This window comes from Melanerpes formicivorus, unplaced genomic scaffold (genome assembly GCF_026170545.1).
Source record: "Melanerpes formicivorus ecotype bairdi unplaced genomic scaffold, bMelFor1.0.p_v2 SCAF_12, whole genome shotgun sequence".
Lineage (NCBI taxonomy): Eukaryota > Metazoa > Chordata > Aves > Piciformes > Picidae > Melanerpes > Melanerpes formicivorus.
The window spans coordinates 18356295-18382935 of NW_027142364.1; positions in this window are offsets into that span (position 1 = coordinate 18356295).

Genomic DNA, 26641 nt, shown 5'->3' on the forward strand with positions numbered 1-26641 from the left:
CTGCTAGCAGGCGCACATGGAGCGTGGCAGCTGGGCTCTCGGCGGGGCGGCCGGGGAGCCGCAGAGCCTCTCCGCAGAGCGCTGTGCGGTGTGCTTCCCGCAGGGATGCCGGCCCCGCTGCCCCTCTGCGCTGGGACACGATGCTGCAGTTTCGGCTCCTGCTGCCTTATGGATGAAACGTTGCTGTAGTTTCTAAGTGGGGCTTTCTCATGGCAGCATGTTAGAGCATAATCTCTTTCGGTTGGCGGGGGGGGGGCGGCTAAAGCACAGTTATTCATGCGTGCAGAATTCCATGGTCTCTTCTGGGAAAGTTTTCTGGGTGAGGAAAGTGAACGAGAACTAATTGCCTGGGGATAGAGGAGACTAAGCTTCCAAAAATCTCATTTGAATTCTAATTATATTTAAAAGCTCATTCTGTCGTTGCTGCTCTTCTAATGATGCTGCCTTGCAAGCATCTGCTTTGCTTTACTGATAGGAAAGGCATGCCAGCAGTTACAGCATCTGAAGCTGGTCCATAATTGGAGCTCCACCTACTACATTGCAGCAAGGAATTACCCAACATACTGTACAATTGCACCTGGGCATGTTTTGGTGAACAGGAGAAGTAATGCAAAGAAGATAAAGGACTGCAGTTTTGTTCAGGTGAAGTTTCAGGAGAAGTGAATGAGATTTTGCTTGCGTAAAATGCAGGTGGGCTAAGCCCTATGTTTAATGCTGCTCCAGTAAAACAACTAAGTGCATGATCAACTGGCACTTAAAAGAGGCCATTTTTAGTCCTTTTTTATATTCAGAAAAGAGGATTAGAGGGATTTTAAAAAGCCAAAAAAGTTTTGAAAATGTGGAAAGTGAGGAAAAGAGGGTTTCAGAAATATCATGAACGTGGTTATAAAAGACCTCTGCCTGTTCTGAGGAGGAACATCCAGCTAAGGTCAGAGTATTTAAATATAACTTGACTCTTATGCTTACATATACTGCCTAGGTTGATTTTCTCTCTGATTTAACAATTACAGTGTGCTTCTTCAGCTGAAGCTAATGGTTGTACTAGCAGAGAATCGATAGCATACAGAAGATACAGGGTGCACCAAGTTGCACTTAACTGGGAGGGAGGCTTTTGAAGACAGCGAGTCGTGCCAATGGAACGGAAAGGCCAGCGTGCAACCGCGTGTTGGTTTCTGCTGTGAACAAACACAGAAAATTGTACAAGTGCTGTAAATGACAATCACTGAGCGCATCAAAACACAGGAGAACCAGCTGTCCTGCCTTGAATGAACTGAAAATACAAAGCCTGTAAAAAATGTGCAAGTTGCTGCAGCTGACCTAAATTCTGATAACCAAAAAAAAAAATGGTTGGGTAAAATCTTTCTAACCAGAAGAGAGAGTTGTTAATTTTTCCAATCACTTTGCAATTTTTTTTTTCAGGTGTGAAACTTCATGCTCTGACTGGGAAGGGGAACATAACTGACTTGATGTAAACTCAACCCCCCTGTCTTTCAGTTGTGATTTGAACTGAGCTCCCTAGAGAGGAAATGCTGGCAATTAAAATAAATTCTCAATTTTTTTTTTTCATCTTGTGAGCAGTGAGATTATTCTTTATTTCCCTCTTCGTTTCTACTTTCTGGGGTGTGTTTTAAGTGTCCTTGAAAATGAAGAGTGTTTAACATGACCTTTTTGCACACTGCAAGGGCTGGTCTTAGAGTTTGTTTTTCAGGTTTGCTCCTGCACATCCCTTCGAGTGTGGTCAGGGTCTCTCTGAGTGGTGAACGCCAGTTGTGTGAAGTTGTGTGGGGCTGCTTAATGTGAATAGACCGAACATCAGGCAAATGCTGCTTGTGTTACCTAACCAAATGGATCAAAAATATTTGTGTTCCAGTGCCATTTCAATTAGGGCTGTTGTGCCAGGGTTACTCTGCTGGAATTATGCATATGAATAAGGCAAGCAGATTTATTTTGGAGACTGTGAGTGTGCGACTGCTTGCTATCGATGTGTTCCATTTTGATGGCTGGTGCTTTCTGCTCGTTATCCTGGCACTCACTGGATGTGGTTTTACCTTTTGTATCCTGAGTAGGATCTTATGAAAATGTGCATGTTGTAAAATAAAACAAGAAATGCATGGAATAACTTTTCAGCAATGTTCATTGTATTGCACAATGTTTAAAGTAAAAAAGTAAGATTTATCTTATTTGTTTAGATTCACCGGTACCAAATGAGTTCTGTTAATGTGTTTAAATAAGAGCTTTTGGCTGTCCTGACATCCATAATTCTTCACTTAATGATTTTCAAGAATACCTTCATTTTCATTGGAGTGGTAATACGCAGGAGTCAGTGGGAATTATATTTCAGGGTGCCTCTGAAAATCACGGCCTTGTAAATTCATATTGGAAGGGTTCTTGGGAGGTTTTTGGTCCAACCTCCTGCTCAAAGCAGGGTCAAAATAGAGTGTTCCAGCTTTTGTCCTGGTGAGTCTTGGAAAGCTCACATGACAAAGGCTGCACAATCTCTCTGAGCAACCTGCTGCACCATTTGATGGTCATTGTGGTGAACCATGATGCTTCAGCAAAACTGGCTCCAAATCACTACTTATGTTACATATATTTCTTGTCCCTTAATTTTATGTTTAGCCTATGACTACTGATGTGGCTCATGTCCTCACTTCCCTTTAACTGCCAAAGATGTTGGCTGCAGCTCAGCTGGTGTGAAGGGTCAGCAGCCAATGAGTGGTGATCTGTGGAAAAATGGGGATCTGCAACTGGAATGGTGCATCCAGCAATGTCTCTTGTGTTACCCAGAACTGACAAAGAGAAAGCAGAAGGAAAAGAAATTAATTTAGAAGAAAGGAATGGGATACAAAGTGGAGCCTATTGGAAGCTGCTCTTTCTCTGCTATAAGAAGAAAGAAACACTGTTCAGAAAAATGGAAAGAAAAAATTATCCCACACAGCAAGGTCAGAAGAGGATGAATAAAGGCATTTGCATGTTAAAAGCAGATAGAATAGAAACCTGAAGGGTATAAGATAAAATGTGCTGATGCTGTGTGCTGTAACCATTTATGATTAATCATGAGATGCAGAAATAATTTGTCACCTCTGACATAGTTTTAGATTCACTGGTTGTGCTCATAATGCCAGGATGAATTTCAAAAGGGAATAATTTTCATGATTGTTTAGGTACTTCTGGTGTTGCAGTTTGGTTTGGGTATAGATAGAAACAGAAGAGCTGACCTTTTGTCTAAATATTCCTTTCTTCAGACCTCTGTGCATAAATTATCAGGAAGCCCATGGTCTGCTAAATTCTTGGCACCCTCTTATTTTCCATCTGCCAGATGGTTCCTTCTCCCACCAGTCAGGATTATCAGTAATTATCTGTTTCAAGCCATGTGACTATCTCATAACAGTTTATCATGGGAGACATAAAATGGAAAAGGGACATATTTATTGTTTATATAACTTCCAGAATCACTTCTGGCAGCTTTCAGTATTTGCTTATTTGCCACTGGTGGTTCCTGTGGGTGCTTGCTATAAAGGGCGGGGATGAGCCATTCAGATCTCACATTATTTGGTCCATTTACTAAACCCAGGCACTTTACACACTCAGTGGGCAGGTGGTTTTAGGTATGCTAACTTTGTTGGTTGAATGGTGACCCGTTTCCTCAGCACACCCTTAGGCTTGCTTGCCCTCTCTTCTCCCAAGCAACAAGCAACAGACTACAAGAGGAAATGGCCTCAGCTTCATGAGGGAAAATTTAGGTTGGCTGTTAGGAAAACTTTCTTCACCAAAAGGGTTATCAAGCATTAGAACAGACTGCTCATGGAAGTGCTGAGTCACCACCATCCCTGGAGGTATTTCGAAGATGTATAAATGCAATGCTTAAGGAAATGGTTTAGTGGGACTTTGCTGGGTTAGATTTACAGTTGGACTCAATGATCTTTTCCAACCTAAATTATTCTATGATATGATGGGTACATCAGATCCTGCCATACTGGGGTGGTTGGAGACATCTGGAATCTCTCAACCCATAAAGCAGAGAAAAAGGTCTGACTGCCAGAGCAGAGCTTGGGGTTGAAGCTTGCTGACTTCCATGATGCTACATGCTTTTCACCTGCTTTGCTTGCTGTAGCTTGAGCTCAAAGCATCAGAACTGGTAGAGGCAAAGTATATCTGTCTCAAAGAGGTTTTGTTACAATAGGAAAGAGTAAGCAGTGGCAAACAGTTATTTGTGCTTCTTTGCTCTGCTGTGGTAATGAGCATGAAGCAGCCACTGCTAGCTGTAGCTCTTTATAAGAATTTAACATCTGGTCTCTAGTGGCACGTTCTTTCATGCTGAGCAGAGATGAAAATCTGCAGTATAAAAATGTGATATGGCTACTGCCTAGAGGACACCTGTTGTGCTGTTTGAATCCAGGAGACCTCACTGCAGAGCACAACTCATGCACCCATGAGTCCCCTCCATTTTATTTTGCTTTGGATAGAAAATGTGGTGTTTGATGCCACACAAGGACCTACCCATGACTTCTCAGTGCTGATTAGGAATGTGGACACCTGATGCAGAAAAGGGACACCTGAAAGTAGTTAAGGGGATGGAATGCTGATGCCTGATGTAGAAAAGGGACACCTGAAAGTGGTTAAGGGGGTGGAATGCTGATGCCTGATGTAGAAAAGGAACACCTGAAAGTGGTTAAGAGGGTGTGTTGCTAAAGCATTTTGCCTCCCAGAAAAATAACAGTTTCTTGGGAGAAGAAGATGAAAGCAGTAAGTCTTCCTTGGGTCTTCTTGGGTTACATGGGGTTAAGCTGCTACCTCCTTATTTTATTTCTCTTTTGATTAGTGCTGAAGCCTGCTAGGTGGGTACCAGCCTGGTTCAGTTGGCTGTTGGTACCCTGTGCAGTCAGCCTCATGGGGGGTGGCTGGCAAGTGGAAATCACCTGGGTGTGGGCTTCAGGGAGAATAAATGCAGGATGGCAGTGGCTCTGTGGGGTGGGTTTGTCTGAGGCATCTTTCAGGGGAAGGGCTGCTGCAGACCTCGGGTACTTATGGCTGCTATGAGTCTCCAGGAAAGAGTCTGAGTAAAAGCACTTTTCAGTCTTGAGGTTGGTGTTCAGGCCCTGTTGTGGGGGAATTTGGGTGCTGGCACATCACTGTGGGCTGGATGATAGTGCCGGGTCCTGCCTGGTACCACAGGCATGCTCTACTGCTGGACACTGGATGCCTGAGGACACCTGCTTACATCCATCTGTTCAGGACATGGAACAACTCAAGTGAATCTCCTAAAGGTAAGGACAGTCTTTACAGCTGATGATACCTCACACATGTAAGTACTGACTGAGAGAAATCTATGCATTTTTCCTTTCTGATTTAAGTCTTGTTGGGGCTCAGTGTGGAATCCTTTAGAACATCCACTGGCAGACCCATGCCTGATGTTGTGGATGGCTCACAGAAAGCGTCTCTGTCTCTCTTTTTCTCTTCTTCCTCAAACAGCCATAACTAGCCCTGCTGTCTCACCTCTTGCACAGGTGTGCTCTCATCTGTCTCATTCAGGACCTGTAGGTGATCAGGTTCCCTGTTGCTAAATGAGTCCTTTCATAATGAATAATTTGTGTAAGTGCTTTACTCTGAATGGTAGCCAGCTGTTTATCTTTGTCACTTCTGCCTGAATATAGAATTATTTTCAAGTTTGGCACTTGACAATTGCTTTCACTGTGGCGGAGCCTGTAAACTGTACTTAAATTCCTTAAATCATATCAAGAAACTGATGGGCCTTTTTCTCACTGCAGGCTTCATACCTGTCCTGGGTTAACACAGCCTGCTCTCCCAAGCCCAAATTCCTCCCCACACTGGCAATACTTTTGTACAGTGTCTGGTAATGGTTCCTCATTTTGTTTTATGAGCCTCTGCATAGGAGGTGAGGTGCTGAGAAAATGCTTGAGTGTGTGGGCTCACAGCAGTCTAACTGCTCTGAGCACTGTGAATGTGTCTCTATAATCTATAACTCCTGGCTGAAGCAGTAAATTAGTCATAAATGGTTTTCACACGTTAACCTCAGAGTTTCTTGGTTTAAGTGTAGAGGCAACATGCAGCAACCTTCTGCGCAGCTGCTGAATTTATCCCTGTGGGGAGGTGACATAGAACAAAATGAACAATCTAAGCTACATAGGTAAATGGTGCATTTATAATGCATTTTTTTCCCCTTTTCTTTTGTTGTTGTTTAAAAAAACCTCTCCTCATACTATTTATTGAGTATTTCTGTTTTGTCATTAAGACAATTACCTCAAGTGCTCTCAGCAGTTCTGCATTCGGTTACTGAAGCTAAACCAAGATGCCCACTCTTCTTATTTCTTGTATGGCTCATCTGTAAAAGGCTCAGAGGAGAGAGTGAAGGGCTCCCTAATGCTGCTGTTGAAGGCTGTTAGTACCTGGGCCTTCCATTTTCAATGTTATGCAGGTGGGGTCTGAGAAAGATGGGGGGGGGGTGGGTGGAGATGTCCTGTGATATCCAGATTAGGAATAAGCTCTCTATACTCATGCTTGCTATGAGAAAGTGCTCCAGCATCCTGTAGCACAAGACTGTCCTGAATGCTCTGGGGAGCAATGAACAAGTGGGGTGGTGAGAAGATGATAACATATCTGACAGTATAAACTGTAGTGTTGTCAAAAGCATTATTCTGATATATGTTTATTCTAATGTGAATATTAAATATCTTGGCACACAGAGCTGTTTCTAACTCGGGTCTGCAGTACTTCTGTGAAAGCAGTGTATCTTTTGTGTCTGCTGGGCTCTACTAGGGGCAGAAACGCAGCACACTGGCAGCCTGATGGATGTGCAGAACACTTTATTAGTTGTTTTTTTTAATTTTGGCCACTGGATTCATCACTGATGCAGCTCTACTTGCTTCCACTGTCTATGCATTTAGCTGTAAAATCTTATTAACTCTTCTAGTGGTGGTGTGATCTGGGAGAGATACCTCAGGGCTTGTGTATGACATCTTTTCCTAACCTGAGTGCAGTTTTCTGAAGAGAGGTTATGCTGAGGGGAGAAGAAATCATATTGCTCTGGGTCTTTGTGACCACTACAACTGGTGGCAGCTAGGACCTAGAGCAGCCTGAGTGGCATTTCACTTAGTAGGGGGATTGTGTCCAGAGCTCTTGGTTTCTGTCCCACTGTCTGGAGAATAGCCAAGGGGTTTGAGTCAATAGCTCTAGTAATACAGTCGATCACCTGAGAACAGTTTCAGGTGGTCTGTAAAAGTATTCCAGTAATGTTGCTAGGTGCATTCCAACTATCCAGGCCCGGCCAATGTGATAAACATATATAGGGCAGGTGCTGCAACACTATTGTTTTTGTGGTGGGTGTTTTTTTTCCCCCCAGTGGCTGGAGGAGCAGGAGATGGCTAGGCACAGGGGGCAGTTTAGCTCACTGATTTAGCATACTCTCAGTTTAGAATCTATGCTTAGTTAAAAATGCTATTACATTAAGAATCTGATGTTAACTCATAGACACTTTATTCTCACATAGCTTCCTCTCAAACAAAAAGAGTAACTGGGTTTAATGTAATTTGGAAGGGGAGGAAGCCTTTTCTATGCTAATGCAAGGTATTAGGAGACAAGTGGTGCATGAGCAGGCTGAACAAAAGGCTGTGGTGTCTGAAGAATGGAAATGAAGATCACTTTGATTTATGTTGCTTATCAGACAAAAGAATCAACTTCTGAATTTCTCAGTTTCAAGGACTGAGAGTTGAGGTATGGGCAGGACTGACTTTGGATTTACAATTTAAGCTAGGTAAAGAAGTGACAGATAAGTGTTTTTTGTATAGATGTTTTAATGAAGCCTATTGCACAGTAACAACACTTCCTCTCTTCTGTTAAACTGAGCAGTCTTTGGAAGTATGTATTCCCCTTCCCTCAAGTGGAATTGCAATCTCTAATAATTGCTTTCAGATGTATTTGAATTCTAATTTAACCTTGCCTTTCTTCTTGGGTTTACCTTCCTTCAGAGTCATCTTGCCCTAGATACCCCTGTAAGTTGCATGCTTTAGGCTGAAGCCTCGTGTAGAACAGTACGTGTCCCAGCTCTTGCATCAGTCTGGAGCTATGCCATATGCCAGCAGCATCTCTGGTGGGCAATTGTTTCACAGTCTCATGCAGAGTTTCATGGCAATCTGTGCCTGTGCAGTGGGGATAGTGTTTACAAATTTCCCCATAATGGAGCTTTTGATAGCAGAAAAATACTTCTGTTGCTAGCATGAATTTAATGTGCTGTTGTGCACTGAAACTAGGCTGGATGACGTGAAAGTAAGGAGATGTTTTCACCTGTATTTCCAGCAATGTTTTAATTATTTTTGTCTACAAATGCAGTTTTTTGAGCACTATTATTTCTAAGAAATTGGCGTGGCTGATCATTTTGCTTGCTTTCTTATCTGCTGCTTCATCATGATTTCACTGTAGCATCATCTGTTGTCCAAAAGTCAATATAGTGTATTCAGGAAGAGCTATAACTGCCTGGGAAGTGGATGCATCAAGCTGAATGGTTGATCTATCAAGCCTGCTTGCAATGTTTCAACAACGCATTGCAGTCTGTGATTCAGTTAAGTGATGGTCTCGGCAGTCAGCTCAGTACTAGCTCAGGCTGACTCCTGTAGTTGATGCTAGAAAAATCTCTTCTGACCACAGACAAAATACTTGTGTTTAAGTGCCTGAAGGGAAACCAGAAAGTCAGGCTTCAGACAGGGAAAATGCAGCCCAATCCTATTCCTTCTATACCCTTTTGACCTCGTATGCCTGATACATGGATGGGGTTAGCTTTTGATATCAGAATATGCTTACTGAAGTGCTACCCTGAGGGGCCATGTCTCTTCACCCTCGGTATTTTTGCTGTTAAAAACCTGGAAAACACCTTTAATATGCAGATTGGCTCAGTGAAATGAATAACAAGGATACTTCCCTGCACTGATTTGGATTTGATTGTGTATTATATTACATATATGCAGCACACAATGCCTTGCATTTCAGTCTGTGAAATGGTAAGCGGGGAATCAGCTGTAATGGGCCATGAACTGACTCATTAGGCGATACATCTGGTTTTCACAAAGTGCATCTATTTCAATGGCAAGTTTTTGTTCTGATCAGAAGGAGAAATGTTCAGTAGGTCATATCTATCTATCTAATCAGCTGGTTATATGATAGAGCTGAGAAATGAACAGCCGCCTTAGTTCAGTGGAGGATGAATATTTCTGAATGAAGCTCATCAGCTTCACCAGATTCAAGGCTGGCTAGCTGGCTAGGTGTTTTTCTCTGGAAAACATTACTGGATTTTTCTAGAAAACTTCTGATGTGCTGACTCTGAGCCTCAGGTATGGTAGCTTAATTTAGTACACAGGTGGTGATGAAATGTGTGAGTGGAGTGCATTTAAAAACCAAATCACTTAAAAGGGAAATTAAAAAGCTCTTAGAATTAGCAAATTTCCACAGGAAAAGCTCTGCCCTCTGGGATGGTGTCTTTTCACAGGTGCTGTCCTAAATGTTAAGCTCTTCTATAGTCCTTGAGATTAGAAGTTTAGAATGCTGAATCTTTAAGAAGATAGATTAATAGCTAACATTAATGTACTTTAATTGGTTTAAACTCCTTTTACAATCATATGACTTGAATCTGGTCATTCTTATGTCTAATGAAGTTCAAATATTGAATAGTCCCTTCCCTTCTTGGAGAGGTGCTGGGTTATCTGTGGCTTAGAGCTTTCTAGCATGAACACCCTTCCAAAAAAGGGTGGTACATCTTTCAAACTGATTTGAATTTGCAGTGTTCAAAGTAGCCACATGATAGCTCTATGCATACCAGGTCCAGTGGAACAGACATTGGATTATTTTGGAAGATAGTAACAGAAAGGAAAAATGAGATTATGGAATAAACCTGTGGGATAAAGCTGTTTCTGTACTAAACATGTATGGCAGCCTAATGAACAATGGGAGACCAATTTTCTGTGAAATCAAATGGTCTTCAGTGCATCTTGAGTGCCAGCTACAGGAACAAATATCTTCTAAGAACCAGCAACCATCTGCTCAGCTCTGCTCTTTGTTTGTGTGACACACCGCCCCCACCAAAAGCATTTGCTGATGGAGAGCAAATGAGTTCCATAGTCAAATATGTAGATGAGCTTCAAGGAAGGGAAGCCCAGGATGGTGTTGTGCCAGTGCTTTGCAGCCAGCCACATGTGTATAATGTACCCTCAGCATATGTTGTGTTTCTGGATGCCAAACCAACAGCACAACTGTCTGTCCATCACTTCAAATCATCCCTGATTATAACTCTCTTTATAATGACTCGTTGGTGTGAGTGAGAGGGTGTAATAAACTTGTGTAATTTGTTTTCTTACTGTCAAGCTTTCCCAGTTGTAAATACCATGAATTAAATCATGTCAGTAATCTACTTGGTGTACACTAAATCAAATTTAACATATGCTTCAGAATTAGACTGCAGATCGAATTGGAACTCATTTAGGTAGTTTATCACACACACACAGACTATCACAGTTTTTTGCATATTGAAAAACCTTAAAAGCTGTGTGAAAATTAAGTTCAATATATACACTTTGCCCCCCTCCTCCCCTTTAAAATCTAGTAGTAAGCATAGCAGTGTTTCAGGTATATGGTTTTTTTTTTTTGGGCCCTAGATTTAATCTTTGTCCTGTTTGTATGCTGTGGGATTTGATTTGCTGCTTTTTTGTACTACAAGATTTTGGGGCAAAGTCACCTGAGCTTCAGTAACTTTGTATTCTTCCTTTGTAAAACCTAATGACATATGGCTTCTTTATACCCACTTGGAATTGCTGACCCTGGATGTATTTTGCTCACATACTCACACCATATGTATTTGTGGATAACCCCCCATGTGAATAGGTATTTAAGCAGTACCTTTCATTCCAGGAGTATCTGAAACTATCAAGGCATCTCAGTGGGGCAGCATCAGTCTGCAGCATTTAAGAAATTATCAGCAATTTCCTTGACTATAAAGATTGTCTTGAACACCTGGATAAACATCTACCAATGAAAATTTCACTTTGGGCAAAGGCTGGGGAGGGACTTCTCAGGATATCAGGTAGTGATAGGACTAGGGGGAATGGAATGAAGCTGGAGGTGGGGAGGAAGTTTCATAGTTTCATTCAGGGTTGGAAGGGACCACAAGGATCATCTAGTTCCAACCCCCCTGCCACGGGCAGGGACACCCCACACTAGATCAGGCTGGCCAGAGCCTCATCCAGCCTGCTCTTAAACACCCCCAGGGACGGGGCCTCGACCACCTCCCTGGACAACACATTCCAGGGTTTCACCACCCTCATGGTGAAGAACCTCCTCCTCACATCTAGCCTGAATCTCCCCACCTCCAGCTTGCACAGCTTGCACACCTCACACTCTCTACCATGAGAGTGGTGAAGCCCTGGAATGGGTTGTCCAGGGAGGTGGTTGAGGCTCCATCACTGCAGATGTTTAAGCCCAGGCTGGACGAGGCTCTGGCCAGCCTGACCTAGTGTGGGGTGTCCCTGCCCATGGCAGGGGGGTTGGAACTAGATGATTCTTGTGGTGCCTTCCAACCCTGACTGATACTATGATATTTGACTTGGGATGGACTAGATGCTCTGTTGACTGCTGTCACTATCTCACCTCTTTGTAACAAGCCCATGAGATGCTTAATACCCATTCAGAACAGGTCTCTAATCAAATCTTTTTTGATGAAACTGTCTGTTAAATCTGGAGGAGGAAAACAATTTCTGTGCTGAACTCATGTTTCCAGAAGGCCCCAGTGTTTTTAATTATGGAAATTTAATTGTCTCTCTTTTTATTGGCAAACAGCAGTATGAACCTAGGTGTTTGGATAGGATATGGACTACTGAATTCTGCTCTTGAAGCTGTTGAGTAATAACTATACATCTGGCTTGGCTTTTGGGAAGGCCTTTTACAACAATTCATCACACAGCAGTAGTGTGCAATGTATGGACTTAACCATTATGTAGCAGTAGTTTATTAAACAGTATTTAATCTACATATACCTTCACAGAGAGAGTTGTTAGCCGTTGGAATGGGCTGCCCAGGGAGGTGGTGGAGTCACCATTCCTGGAGGTGTTCAAGAGGGGACTGGACGTGGCACTTGGTGCCATAGTTTAATAGTCATGAGGTCTGTGGTGACAGGTTGGACTTGATGATCTTTGAGGTCTCTTCCAACCTTATTGGTTCTATGATTCTGGCCAAGTTTGAGTCTTTTGGCTGTAATTCCAAAAAAGATCTGAAGTCAGCAAATACAGGCTTCTTCATTTTAGACACTGGAAAGTCTAAAAGTTAGAATAAATTAGTTTTTAGGAGGGAAACACAAATGAAAGTGTCAGAGTAGAGCTAGAGCAGAAACGTCTGATATGGGTGCTCTGGGACGGTAGTGGTCACTGGTTTCCTGACAGGAAATACCTTATCTGCAATATTCCCCAGAATGTTCCTTCTACCCTTTGGTGGTAGACCTTATACAGAATTAAGTTTCTCATTGCACAAAGCTTCTTGGAAGGAGGGAGGGGAAAGGGCTTGAATTTTGGGTTCCATCACTGTAATAAATTAACTGGATGAAAGGACTGTTTGTGTTGGGCCTTATGACTTGTGCTGTCAGATGCTGCTGTGTTATGACTAATGCCTTTTCCCATTTTATTGCTACTGAAAGCAGTGTCAAAACTCCATTTATGTTTAAGAGCACAAGACAAGATTCAGAGTAAGTGAGAGAAACAAACAGATCACTTACAGCAGTGAGAGCAATCAGGTAAAGAACAGCCCTACCAAGCAGTACTATTGGAGTTGATTTAGACAAGCAAGTAGAGATCATTCAGTGTCTGACTCAAAACAAGATAAAGGCAGCAGCTATTGAAGGCATATCCACCATGCACCAAGAGGAAGTCTCTTCAAACATTTTAGCTGAGGGGGAAAAAGGTACTTTAATTCCAGATGGTGGTTATGCAAATGGTCTTTTAATTGGTAAGCAGAGGAGTTCCTTTTGCCCATATTTATTTTTTGAGATTAAACTTTCACTGTGCAAGCAGTGTCCACAGGCTGGCACAGAGCAAGGAACATATGTGCTTTTTCACATCATTAGCCTTAGATTAATTTTTCCTGGAAGTTTGAGTACTGGGTGCCATCTTTCAATACCTGATTTCAGCTGATCCATATTAAGGTTGGGTACTATCCATTCTCTAGCCAATTTTCCTCCCCAGTTTTGAGTCTTTCTCATTGGTAGCCTTTCATTTCATGGGAAGACTCTGGCAGATGTGCTGCCTTCTTGGGGTCTTGACCCTGGCAAGGGGTTGCCAGAGAGCAGCAGAGCAGCAAAGCCACCAATGTACCTGGCTCATGAACTGTGTGGAGGCATTGCCTCATAGGTCAGAAATTAGCTGTTTAAGGAGTTGCTCTGAATTTGGCCTCACCTCAATGTACTACCAAACACTGCTTTGCCCTCATGAGTTGTCTGTAGTCAGTCTTTTTTCCTCATGAAAATATGTGCACTTGGACAAGTGATTGCTGTAGCCATGAAACTGGGTTGCAAGTGGGGAAGGGACAAATCTGGCATCTGAGAAAGCTAGCTATTTAACATCAGCCTTTTGTTGTGGTTCATTAAAGATCTAAATCAAGTAGGAAGTTCAAGCCACTGCCTTCCTTGGTGTGATGCTACTGTGTTCAAGAAGTATAGGAGGAAACCGTAAGAGTGGGACTGTAGAGTAATCTCATTAGTGTCTATAACTAGGATGGAGATTAATATTGCATGCTTGACTTACAGATATGAATGGCCAGAATACAAACTGCCCTTCTGTGACAGTGTCGTGCAGGGGAGGTTTAAATTCTCCAAACTGCTACTTTTAGCTTATTGTGCCAAACGTATTAAATGGTTAAATTAGAAGTGATGCCAGGATCTTTGATATGACCCCTGCAGCTTGTGAGCTGCCTGGGCACTGCCCTCTGCATCACTGCATCTGCAAGAAAAGTTAAGAAGCTGTAGAGTGGACTGTTGAAATATCTGTTTAAATGTCTGAGCAGTAAACGTATTAGAGAGATGTCAACAGATGTTGGGGCAAATCTACCACCCAGCGTACCACTACCACAGATCTTGGATTTGGCTACTTAAAAACCCCTGACTGTTTGTGGATATGGAGCTGTCACCAGAAAATTTATTACTACTGTGTTTAAAATGCAGGACCTTAGTTTCTTCCACTGGAGTTCTTAAAATTAGTTTCTGGACCATGAAGACTCGCTGCTTAGCAATAGTGGATTACTCTACATTAGAATTGCTGACTTGCAAGAGAGCTTGGTGGAAATGGGCACAGAGACATAAATTTAATTTCTGGCTGCTGGTTCATTAGGAGAAACTATCCTGTATCTTGGGGACTAAAAGATGATGCAGGTAAATGACACTTTGGTGTAGACTAGCACCAGTGTTCCCAAGATACTTGGAGCTGTTGAGAGTTAAATGCCTTGCAGCAGGCTTTCTTGCATGTGTTTTCTGAAATCAAGGTTTTTGCAATTCCAGCACTTCTTTTTTGTAGCAGAAAAATAGTATATGAAATCCTGCCTTGATGGGAGGCAAGAACCTGAATGCTGCAGTGAAGACTGCATGGTGTCAGAATCTTGCTCTGTGAAGCTTTCCCCTTTTTCACCAGAAATGTTAAGCTGATGGGGTTGGTGTAACTTCTGGATCAGGCTGGTCTTATTCCAATGAGCTCAGCACCTGCATTTGGAAAGAAATAGACTATAATGTCACTTTGCTGAAGCACATGAGGCTTTTAGCAGCCTGACTGGTGTCTCATAATGACATTTTTAAAATCATGCAGTGTTTTACATTTGTGTCACAGTGGCTTGCTAGGACACTCAGAAACATACTAGGAATGGTGGAGATGTGGGAGGGAGAATAGGTGAGGTGGCACTTGGTCACCTCTGAAACTGAACTACAGTTCATGGCTTCTACAGTAACCCTGTGTTTCTCACAGCTCCAGCTCTTCTTCCTCCCTGATTGTGTCTGGCTGTAGCTTCTGGCCCTACTAGTGTTGCTATGATTGTTGTGGTGGGTTAAAAAATAAACCACTTTCAACCAGGATGATGTCACAAATCTTGTGAGCATCAGTTGTAGGGCCAGCAGACAGAGATGTGCATATCAGGGGTGTGGGTGTAAGGAGGAATGGATGGAGTGCTCAGGAGGCAGAGGTAGGAGTGGCAACCTGTCAAGCAGGCTTGATGCTGAAACCTTACTGTAAAATGAGATGCTAGGGTGCCACACAAGTTCAAGTGTGGGCTGTCACATTACTGAATTCAGATGTCCTGTATCAGGCAGGCAGCGTAGGTGGTATAGCACTCAAGATGAAGATGATTGGCCCTTAACTAACTATACAGCACCCAGGTTATATATGAGTGGTCATGGAAAAACTGTATAAGACAAATGATGCTCCAGTAGTCTGCGTAGGGAGGTGACACCACAGCTCATAGGAAAGGTAAGGCTGAGCTGTGCCTCACCTCCCTGACACTCTTGGGAGCTGTGTCAGGAGACCATTCTGGGAAGATGCAATTTTTATTCCCGGAGATACTGAGCAACGATCGTAATCTGTATTTGGTGCGATAGCCAAACTGTTGAAACAGTCATGGAGGTGGTATGGAAATGCAGGTTGATTCCTTCCTTGTTTGCCTAGCCACCAAAGTGAGCCTTGGAGAGGTACTCTCCTGGCCTTCTCTATATCTAAAATCTAGTTCTTGTGTCTGGAAGGAGGCCCAGAAAAGAATGCATTTATCATGACACCAGTGGCAGGATGAGCAAGAAATAGTGGCTTTGTAGCTTAATTAGAGCATTCACGTTGAAGTGGTCATTGGTTCCTGCTTAAAGGACTGTTAGACACTCAGTGAAATGTAATCATTCTCACAGGAGTGAAGCAGCCACATGTTCCACATTGTTTTTACCTGAAGGTATTCTTGCCCCAGCATCTGTAACATTGCTCTGAGTTTGCCAGTGCTTAGCAGCTGGCAAGTGGCTAATGGATCACGGAGAGGCAAGGCAGGCTGAAGAAAGGGCTTTTCTGTGTTAATGATTGATACTTGGAAGTCATCTGCAACAGGGCTTCAGGTCGAGCTGAAGGTGAGAATAATTAAGGTACCAATCTTTTATTTGGAACATTTAGCACAGGGATTTGTGGGCACAACCACAAAGGTGGACAGATGGATGCAGTTGAAACTGTAGACATGTATAACTCTGCAGAGTGTCGTAGGGTGAAGGAGTTCTACAAGAGTTCTGCCAGAACCACACTGAAAAGATGAAATGGTTAGTATCTGGCAATTAATGTGTGGTGATAATCCATTTACTGCATAGAGGCAGTATGGATGTTACTGGAAACTGATCAGAGAAACCAGTCTACAGGTGCTGTGTTTGGACATACCATAAATTGTGCTTCAACACTGCAGAAATCAGTGGGCTTTCAGTCTTGCTGCCTTTTGACCTTTTGTGAGTTATGTTTGGCTACTTCCATGCAGATTTTAAACATGCAATGTTAAATTAAAATGCAAAAGTTCAGCTCTGTGAAGAGGCAGAGGTAAGAGGAATAATGGCTGTTCTCCAGAATCATTGAGCATGTGTCTACACAGTGCAGTGCTTAATGAGCTAGATCTCAGGCACAGCACCAGTGCATTAACGCTTTGCTCTGCTTCTGCAAACCCTCCTTCTTGGCAGAGATAATTAACCTGAATACAAGTCTGCAATGATGTGTTTATACTGTTCCTAGGACTGGGGAGGTTTGACTGCATTTTTCAGTGCAAGCCCAGTTATCATTTCCTTGGGTCTCTTCAAAATTAATTTTCCCCTCTGCAGTGCCTTATGCCTCCTATTAGCAATACCTTCTTTGCTTTCTCCAGCTGACATGTTTTCAAAACAGTCTGGAGAGGACGTTCCTTGGTGATGTTAGTAGGAGCAATGCTGGTCTCGGAAGTCTCTCTAGACAGCTTAAGCTATTGGAACATACATAAAGTAATGCATTATGTCTTAATGCTGATTTATTATTTTTTAAAAGGACACTTTGTGATTACTCAGCCTTGTTTTTATAGCTCAGGACTTTCTGTACCATTAAAACAGCCATACCTCATATTAGTTTTGTATAGCTGTTCTGGTTAGGGATTTATTTTAATGCTTCTGAAGATACTGGCATGATATTGCATCCAGGTCCTACCATAGCTGCAGAAAGTTTTCCTCTAAAAATTCTTTTGTATTCTTGCAGAGAAATAAAACCTTGAAAATGTTTTCTAAAGAGGATGAGGTATTTTCTTCTTGTGAGCTTGTATGATTCTATCAAGCTATGTTCATCCATATTCTCTGTTTCATAGTTTCATTCAGGGTTGGAAGGGACTACATGGATCATTTAGTTCCAACCCCCCTGCCATGGGCAGGGACACCCCACACTAGATCAGGCTGGACAGAGCCTCATCCAGCCTGCTCTTATACACCTCCAGGGACGGGGCCTCGACCACCTCCCTTGACAACCCATTCCAGGGTTTCACCACTCTCATGGTGAAGAACCTCCTCCTCACATCCAGCCTGTGCCGCCAGTAACCAGGAATACTCACCTGTAAAACCAGTTGTGTTTCCCATACAGAGCATTGCTGTTTACTCAGATTTTGTGTCTCAAGGAAGTGATTAATGCTCCTTGTCAAGATAGGTCTGTTGCTGTTGGCTTTTTGTAGACGGCTGTTTAAATACTTAATCCATTTCTGTACTTTCAGTTTGCCTCCCTTGGTTTATTTCTCTTCAGATGAAGATCCCATAGCACAGCTTAGTTGCAGTTGTCCCACCTGTGCTTGGAATAAGACAATATTGAAAGGACAGTTTCAGTCTGGGGTGTGTTGTGAACAGCACTGCTCCTTTCTTGTCAAACCTATCAGAAGGCACAAAACTGGAGGGCTGTCATGCAACTCTGCTGACACAGTATGTGCCAGAGCTGTTGGTGGAGTGGCTTTTTGAGTGTGTTGCCAAGTGTGAGGTGCCATACTGGTGATTTTGGTTCATCTCAGGTTTGGGTCTGTTGAAAGGAGGTACAGACTGAAGCTATGTGCCTGCCCCTTTCAAGTGAGGTGCTGATGACTGTTGGTACTGACTATCAAAGATCCATGCTTACTGTTGCAGTCTTTGTTTCCACTGTTAGAGAAAACATGGCAGTGTCTGCAAAAATTTTCCTACTTTAATATTCCCTCTTTCATATTCCTGAGACACTTAAGTAGTTAGGGCTGTGAACCTGTCATTTCTCTGGAGTCCTAAATTAGCTATGAAAGGATCTGAGTATCTCAGTTGTTGAAATCTAGCACAGACTATTGTTAATGAAGATTTATCTGTCTGTCCATGTCTCATTGTCCTCACTTTCCCACTTCATGTCTTGTTATGGAAGACATAGCATTGACCTTTTTCAGTGATCTTTAGCTGCTTACTCTGTTTTCATGCATGGGTCTATTAGATTTTTATTATTGGTAGTTTTTCTTCTTTCCTGTGTCTGCCTTAGAGGAGGTAGCTTGCATTTATTTTTTTCTGCTGTTACCAGATCTAAGACAACATCTGACTGATTTGGTCTCCACTGACAGTGTATCTGCTGGCTTATGGCTATCCCTCTAATTTACAGACTTTACTGACAAATTGCTTCCTGATAAAACAGAGTTGTTACTGATGGTCGTCTGCTGGCAGAGGTCTGTTAACTTTGCTGGCTGTTTTTCACTGACAGCAATTTCCTTCCTTGCTTCCAAAACTCATTACCATCTTCTCTTACTTGGAATGTTCTTGGGAGGCTGATATTTATTTATTTGATTTATTCTTTCAATTTACATGAAACTGTGGCATCCCTCTGTGCTCTTGGCACCCTGATGGTTCTGAAAATTAAGCATCTCTGCATTGCCCAAACCCACATATAGAACCCAGTTTTTCAAAACATTTTTGGAAGTGCCTGGGTGTTGGGTTTCCCTCTCCTGCTTCCTTCCCTTAGTCTGTGGTGTGGGAGTGCAATCATTACTGTGAATCAGGCCTGTATTTTAACACTTTTGCCTGCTATTTCTCTTCAAAGCTTAGTTTTTGGTAGGGTTTTTTTGGTGGTTGGTTGGTTTGTTTGCTTTGCTTTGTTGTGTGGTTTTTTTTACCCCCCCCCCCCCCAACACATACTGAAGTTCACACTCCCTGCCCAAGGCTGAGAAGCCCACAAGCTCCTGTGAATTGGCAACTGTTGGGAAAGCAATACATAGTTATGGTTACTAAATACAAGAGTTCTGTGGTAATTCATCCAACAGAGCGTCCTGTCAAAAATTGTGCTCCTAGCTTGCTGGAGGCCTAACAAAGGAGTATGTCTCTAGAATTTGTGGGTTCCATCCTGCAGCACAGCTTCAGTATCAGCAGTGTGTGATTTCTTGTGCCTCATTTGACCAGTTGATCTCGGTTATAGAAATGACCAAATGGGAAAACAGTTGTTCTCTTCCTGTTTAGTGTCTAGAGTTCTAATGGCCTTTGTTTAATCTTGAAAATGAAATGATTTTCATTAGCTTACTCTTCCTGTCACTCTTCCCAGCTTTTGGGGCAAGAGTGAAGTGTTTTGCAGAGACTATTATTAACTATAAGGAGTTATGATATACTTTTTTTTTCATTATGCTGTCAGCTTTCTCTGTCAGTGTTAGCTCATTTAACTGAACCTTGTTACCTTTTTATCAGGAGGCTGCTTGGCTGTGAATGTGTGGGAAGATGATGGGGTTGCTGGTACGGTGTAGAGTGTAATAACATCACATTGAATGCATCTTGATGTTTTAAAGCAAATACAGTCTCAAGTGAAAGTTTAGTCCCCTTTAATCTAGTAGAGGACAGGTTGAAGTACAGAAGGCTGGAGGGGTACCATGCTGGCAACCTCCATTTAAAACTGCAGCTTTGGCCTCGAGGCTGGCTTAGTTCACCTAGGAAACTTATAGCCAAGTTTTATCATGGTTGTGCAGACACCATAGAATAAGCAGTCTAATGTTGCTTAATGGTGAATTTTTGTTTTGAAAGTCCATTTGCTGGTGAACTACTGCTAAGGGTAATGGGAGTTATGCCAACAAGCAGATCCCAAGGGCTTTCTTGAACCGTGGGTTGTTCAGATCTATTCTGAAGTCTTCAGCTGTTAGTGTTGCCCTGTCCTTAACATATGTTACCAGACAGTATATGGCATAACCCCCTTGGCATTTATTCACACCAACGCTTTCTTCTGACTGTTTTAGAACAATGCACAATCTACATCTTACATTCATTGGCGTTTCTGATGTCAGAGTGAGAGATTTTGGGAGCAACAAAAGAAAAGATTCGAAGTGGGGGGTGAGGGGGTGGGTGAAAAATGTACTGCATACCTGAGATGAGGTTTGAGCATGTTTCTAGGATCTTACCTCTCTGAAATGTTGAAAATATCTTTCTGTTGGCATCCTTTAAGTGGGAGCATAGGCTTTTAACAGACTGTACCTCACAACTTGTTAATGATAAATATTTAGAAGCTCCTGCTTTTCTAGGAGCATGTCAAAAGAAGGATGTGGTAATACAATTTTAGTAATTAATTTCCCCCCTCCTGGTTACTCTTTTCAGTCATTATGCTTCTGACTAGAAGATCTGGCATTCTTACTGCGTTGATTTTTATATTTTAAAGTATGGATAGGCTAATACTTGCATAGCAGTACTGGTAGGTCTGGAGTCCTGTAGTTATTCAGAAGTAAGATACAAAATTTATAGGTTGAAATGTTGTATTTTACTGGAATGGCTGATGCAGTTGGGGAAAAAAAATCAGAAAGCTTTTGGGCATGATACCCACAACAGGCTTGACAAAACCAGTGCAAACTCCAAACTAAGGACATCAGCTCAAGCTTTATTAGAATAAACCAAACCAGGTTGGAAGAGACCTTCAAGATCATCGTGTCCAACCCATCAACCAATCCAACCCACCCAAACAGCTAACCCATGGCACCAAGCACCCTGTCAAGTCTCCTTCTGAACACCCTCAATGACGGCGACTCCACCACCTCCCCAGGCAGCCCATTCCAATGGGCAATCACTCTTTCTGTATAGAACTTCTTCCTAACATCCAACCTGAACCTCCCCTGGCGCAGCCTGAGACTGTGTCCTCTTGTTCTGGTACTGGCTGCCTGGGAGAAGAGACCATCATCAGCCTGTCTACAACCTCCCTTCAGGTAGTTGTAGAGAGTGATAAGGTCACCCCTGAGTCTCCTCTTCTCCAGGCTGAGCAACCCCAGCTCCCTCAGCCTCTCCTCATAGGGCTTGTGTTCCAAACCCCTCACCAACTTTGTTGCTCTTCTCTGGACTCGTTCCAGCAAGTCAACCTCCTTCCTAAACTGAGGGGCCCAGAACTGGACACAGTACTCGAGGTGTGGCCTAACCAGTGCAGTGTACAGGGGCAGAATGACCTCCCTGCTCCTGCTGGCCACACTGTTCCTGATGCAGGCCAGGATGCCGTTGGCCCTCTTGGCTGCCTGGGCACACTGCAGGCTCATGTTCATCCTACCATCAACCAGCACCCCCAGGTCCCTCTCTGCCTGGCTGCTCTCCAGCCACTCTGACCCCAGCCTGTAGCACTGCCTGGGGTTGTTGTGGCCAATGTGCACAACCCGGCACTTGGATGTGTTCAATCTCATGCCCTTGGACTCTGCCCATCTGTCCAGCCTGTCAAGGTCCCTCTGCAGAGCCTCTCTACCCTCCAGCAGATCAACTCTTGCCCCCAGCTTGGTGTCGTCAGCAAATTTACTGATGATGGACTCAATGCCCTCATCCAGATCATCAATAAAGCTGTTGCATTTGGCATAATCTCCCTGTATTAATCATCTGAATAATTTCAGAAACATCTATGGGTGATTGTAGGTGTGTAAAAGTGCTGTTTTCTGTAAAGCTATTAACGTGACCTCATGCATTGAAGGGCTGTGAATGCATTTTGGAGACAGGCATAACTGCTGGAAAACAGCCTCCAGGGAAATGAATTTTCAGCTTGATATTTTAGGGCCATAGGCTACTTTGAAGCTAAGACTGCTTAAGGAGAATTCAGCAAAAACTACTTGTTGGCCAAAAATGGGATTCGCTGTGAAATGGGCCGTGTTTAATTTGCCATGGCTCAGAAGTCTCTTCAGGAGACCTCCATGTTTTGGTACCTTCCAGGAAAATTGCTTTGCAGCCAAATCTGAGTCTATGAATAACAGAATAGGCACTGCAAGTTGTAATACCACATTAAATTGTCAGCCGTAGTCAATGTTTTATTTACAATGAATTAAACTGTGGAGCTGTTGGAACACAGAGTTGGTCCCCAAAGGGGAAGCATCATACGTTCTATTTCATACGACTGAGGTTTGACCTGCTATTTTCACTCGCAAGACACAAATTTGAAGGCAGATCACTTGTTTCTCTTGTTTTAGAGGACCTTCTTGTTATCAGGGGGGGTCTTCCTTTGCAGTTAATTCCCCACCATTCCAGTGAAAACTTCTCTTGTAAGTAAATGCAGTTTAACATGAAGGCTATCACCACCAAATAAGTCACAAGAAACCAAGTTATTGTGTGTTGATTTATGCTAGACAAATATTGAAGTTAGAACAGTACCTGACTGTGCTTACTGTGTGAACCCATTTAAAAACATGAAAAGAAATATGCTGAAGTATTTAACCAATGGCAAACTCTACAATACTGTTCCCAGACTAAAAAAACACCAACACAGCAAAACATGTCAGCCTGACATCAGTGTTACAGTAATAATTGTTTATGCTAACAATTGTTTGGTGCTAGATGAAATGTATATGACAATTTTAAATGGAATATTCTCCAGTCCAAACCTAATCCTATGTATATTTTGGTCTAACTGATTCGAACTATGCCCTTATATATTTTTCCATCATGAAAATCATTAGTGCTCAGCTGACTGAAAGCTATTCTGTGTTCATAAGGGATCACAATAGAAAAGTGCCTCTGAGAAACTGGTATTTGAGAAGGCTGACGCACCCCCTTCAGCAGCCATGTGAAACAATTTCCTCTGGGAGCTGGTTCAGATCCTTTGCAGATCCCCCTGAGTAGCACTGTCTGTTCCAGCAGCCCTGTGTCTGGAGACTTCTGGGAACACAAACTTGACATCTAATCCATCTGAGCTCTGGAATGCAGGCCCAGTCACTCAAAAAACATAAGGCTGTTAGCAAGAAGTTATTCACTCTGTGTGAAGTGTCTCAGGAGAATCTCTCTATTTGAACTTCTGTTTTGCATCTGTGTGCTTTACTCTGTGGAAATATATAAAACAAAAGGCAGCCTAGAAGGACAGGTGGAAAGAAGATGGATAAGGGGAATGAAATAGTGTGGAAGCAGCATCAACAAAGTGCAGAGGCTGAGGGCTGTAGCGTTGAAAGAAGGGCAATTGCAGACTGTCCATGAAGTCTTGTGAACAGCAGACTTTTACTCTGCATACACTGATGTAGTTTGCAGTGCACTGGTAGACTCTCTCTTTCTTTTGTTTTCTGCCCTGCTCATGGTCTTGCTAAGACTTAAAGTGATCCAGAATGAGCCACAAAAAAATTCATCCAGAATAATGCAAGCACTACATCTGCTTTTACACAGGACCTTAATTATTTTCTAAGTCTAATGTATTATTTTTGAGACTGTAAGTCTACACTGTTTCCTTTCAGGAGAATAAAGCTGTTTGGATAAGGACAGTGTGATTTGCTATGCCAGTAAATAACCAATGAGAGACAACTGAAAGAATAATGTGGTCTTTTTCTGCCATTTAGAGTTAAAAATGTGAGAGCTGCATATACTGTTCCCTTACAACGTGAAAAGGCACTTCTAAATTTGTTAAAACAAATAATGTGAATGTGACATTGCCCAGTCTTGGGGGATGTCTTGGATCTGTTTCATTGCAGACCACATGGGCACCATTAGCACCATTTTGTCATTTATAAAAGGCAACTATGGGAAGGAGAATGCAATGCAGGAAGAAAACTGGCAGTCCTCTCTTTTCATTTTGCTAACAGCAAAATGAATTCTTCTCCAACTTGAAGACCTGAATGCTATTAAAAGCACTGGGATTGAAGCTGGGGTGGGGTGGGGGGTGCAGAATGTAGGGGAAGTGGGAAGAGTCTTCTGCAAGGCAGATTCTGTGGCCCATGTAAGTACTCATTACCACAACCCACCTGTGCCTTTCACATTTCTATTCTTCCTTCAAGCCTTTTTATATGTGATGAAGGGCATGTTTTTTTGTTTTATCTAGTTGAGTTAGGTGCTTGCATTAAAACTGGCATGCTGTAAGATGGCAAAACAGTTACTGCTCCCAATAAATGGAGCCTGAGTACACTGAGCACTGCTCAACATCCTTTCCTAAAGAGAAAGCCCACTGCTGAACCAGAGAAAGCCAGCTGAACTTGCAAAAAAACATTACCTTTTTATTCCTCGCTGGACCCTCTGAGATCGCTCCCAAATCAATTCAACACTGCAGAACAATGGAGCCATTGTCTCTAGGCTGCAGCAGTAGTTTGCACAGCTTGCCTCAGTGAATATTTTGTCAGAATGGTTTTTCAATTGCCAATCTTCTATGTTAACCGCCACCCCAACTTGGAGCTAATTAGCAGTGCATAACAGAGGAAGTCCTGCTTTGCTTTTCTTCTCTCCTAAAGAATAATTTGCTCTATGAACATATAATTCGTAGCACTATGAGAAGAACAGGCCACAAAAAGCTTTTCTTGAAATAGAGATGCAGCAGAAGGAACAGGCTGTGTTCTGGAGGTTTTCTTGGCATTATTTGTTATGTTGAGCACCATATATACCATGGAAAACAACTATGCAACTGCTTACGTATCTCAAATTGCCTTTTTCCTTCTCTGTTCTGTACTGCTATGTCAGAATTGGATATACTTATTACAGCTCTACTGTAAAACCAATGGTTCACAAGACCATGCTCTATCATGCCCACCATTTGTTCAAGTTCTTCCTTTGTTTCTCTTCCTTTCATTTCCACCCACACCCCATCACCTCTGCTAATTCTGCTGTTTGAGCCTTTTAGATGAGCATTTAAGGGCAAAGCAGTGACCTCTTGGGGTCTCTCTCTTCTGCAGATAGTAACCCATAAATTAGCTGTGTTTGTACAATTTAAGATTAATTCCTATTTTACAGCTAGAAATGGCTCAACTAAAAATCTAATTTCTAAGTGTAATCTGGGGGGGAAACAATTATACAACAAGGAGGTGAAAGTAGTGGAGGGGGGAAAGAGCAGTAAGCCCAAACAGCATAACCTAAATGTATGCTGTAAAAAGCCGTAGGAATTGAAGCAGGCAATATAATAATTTATTAAAAACTCTATGGGTTTTTCCTTTTCCTTGAAGGTAGAGATCTACTGTGCATTAATACTGCCCAGAACAAAGCTCTTTCATCTTTTTAGGGATGATTTTTTTTTCCCCCCCCCCCCCCTTTTTTTTTTTTTCTTTTTGGTATGCAGTGGTATTAAAATAATTCTGATGCAAATTAAAATTAAGGCTATATTGAAATCACCTAAAGATATGGTTGTCCCTAATAAGTCATTCTCCATATACAGCTTTTCATCACGAGGTATTGTGTTCTGTTGTAAATTGCACCCTTTCATTCAGGGAGAGTCTGGCTGCCATCTCGTGCCAGAGTAAGCCAGTAAGGTTGCTCTTGATTTTTGTCAGCATGAGCCAGATAAAGAATGTTTGCTTCCTTTATTAAAAAGTCCAGTTTATGGTGTTAATTACTGATGATAATGAAATGGATATAGCAGTAAACCTGAGCAGAAATGCCTATGTTTGCTGTAGAACTTCTGATAATGGTTCTTGGCTATTGGAGTTTTTTGCACTTCTGGTCTTGGATTATTTTGTGAAATATGGTGCTTGCTGAAACTGAAGAATGACTTCTGCAAGGCATAAAAGAGCTGTCAGGGGTTAATGTGAAATTTGTCAAATTTGGTGAGACTGAATACGTATGAGTTAGTGCAGTTTTGTTGCTGGTTGTTATCTGCGGCACTTTTAATTAGCAGGTTAATTAGACAGTAACAGTTCTTGTTAGTTTTAGTTTATTACATTGCACTATCCTCCCATTTGGTACACATCCTCTCTCCCGGCCAGTGTCAGGAATAGTGTGGCCAGCAGGAGCAGGGAGGTCATTCTGCCCCTGTGCACTCTACTGGTTAGGCCACACCTTGAGTACTGCGCCCAGTTCTGGGCCCCTCAGTTTAGGACAAATGTTGAGTTGCTAGAATGTGTCCAGAGAAGGACAATAAAGTTGGTGAGGGGTTTGGAGCACAGCCCTGTGAGGAGAGGCTGAGGGAGCTGGGGTTGCTTAGCCTGGAGGAGACTCAGGGGAGACCTTACTGCTCACTACAACTACCTGAAAGGAGGTTACAGACAGGTGGGGGTTGGTCTCTTCCAGGCAACCAGCACCAGAACAAGAGGACGCAGTCTCAAGCTGCACCAGGAGAGGTTTAAGCTGGATGTTAGGAAGAAGCTCTTCATAGAGAGAGTGATTGCCCATTGGAATGGGCTGCCCAGGGAGGTGGTGGAGTCACCATCACTGGAGGTGTTTAGGAGGAGACTTGATGGGGTGCTTGGTGCCATGGTTTAGTTGATTAGATGGTGT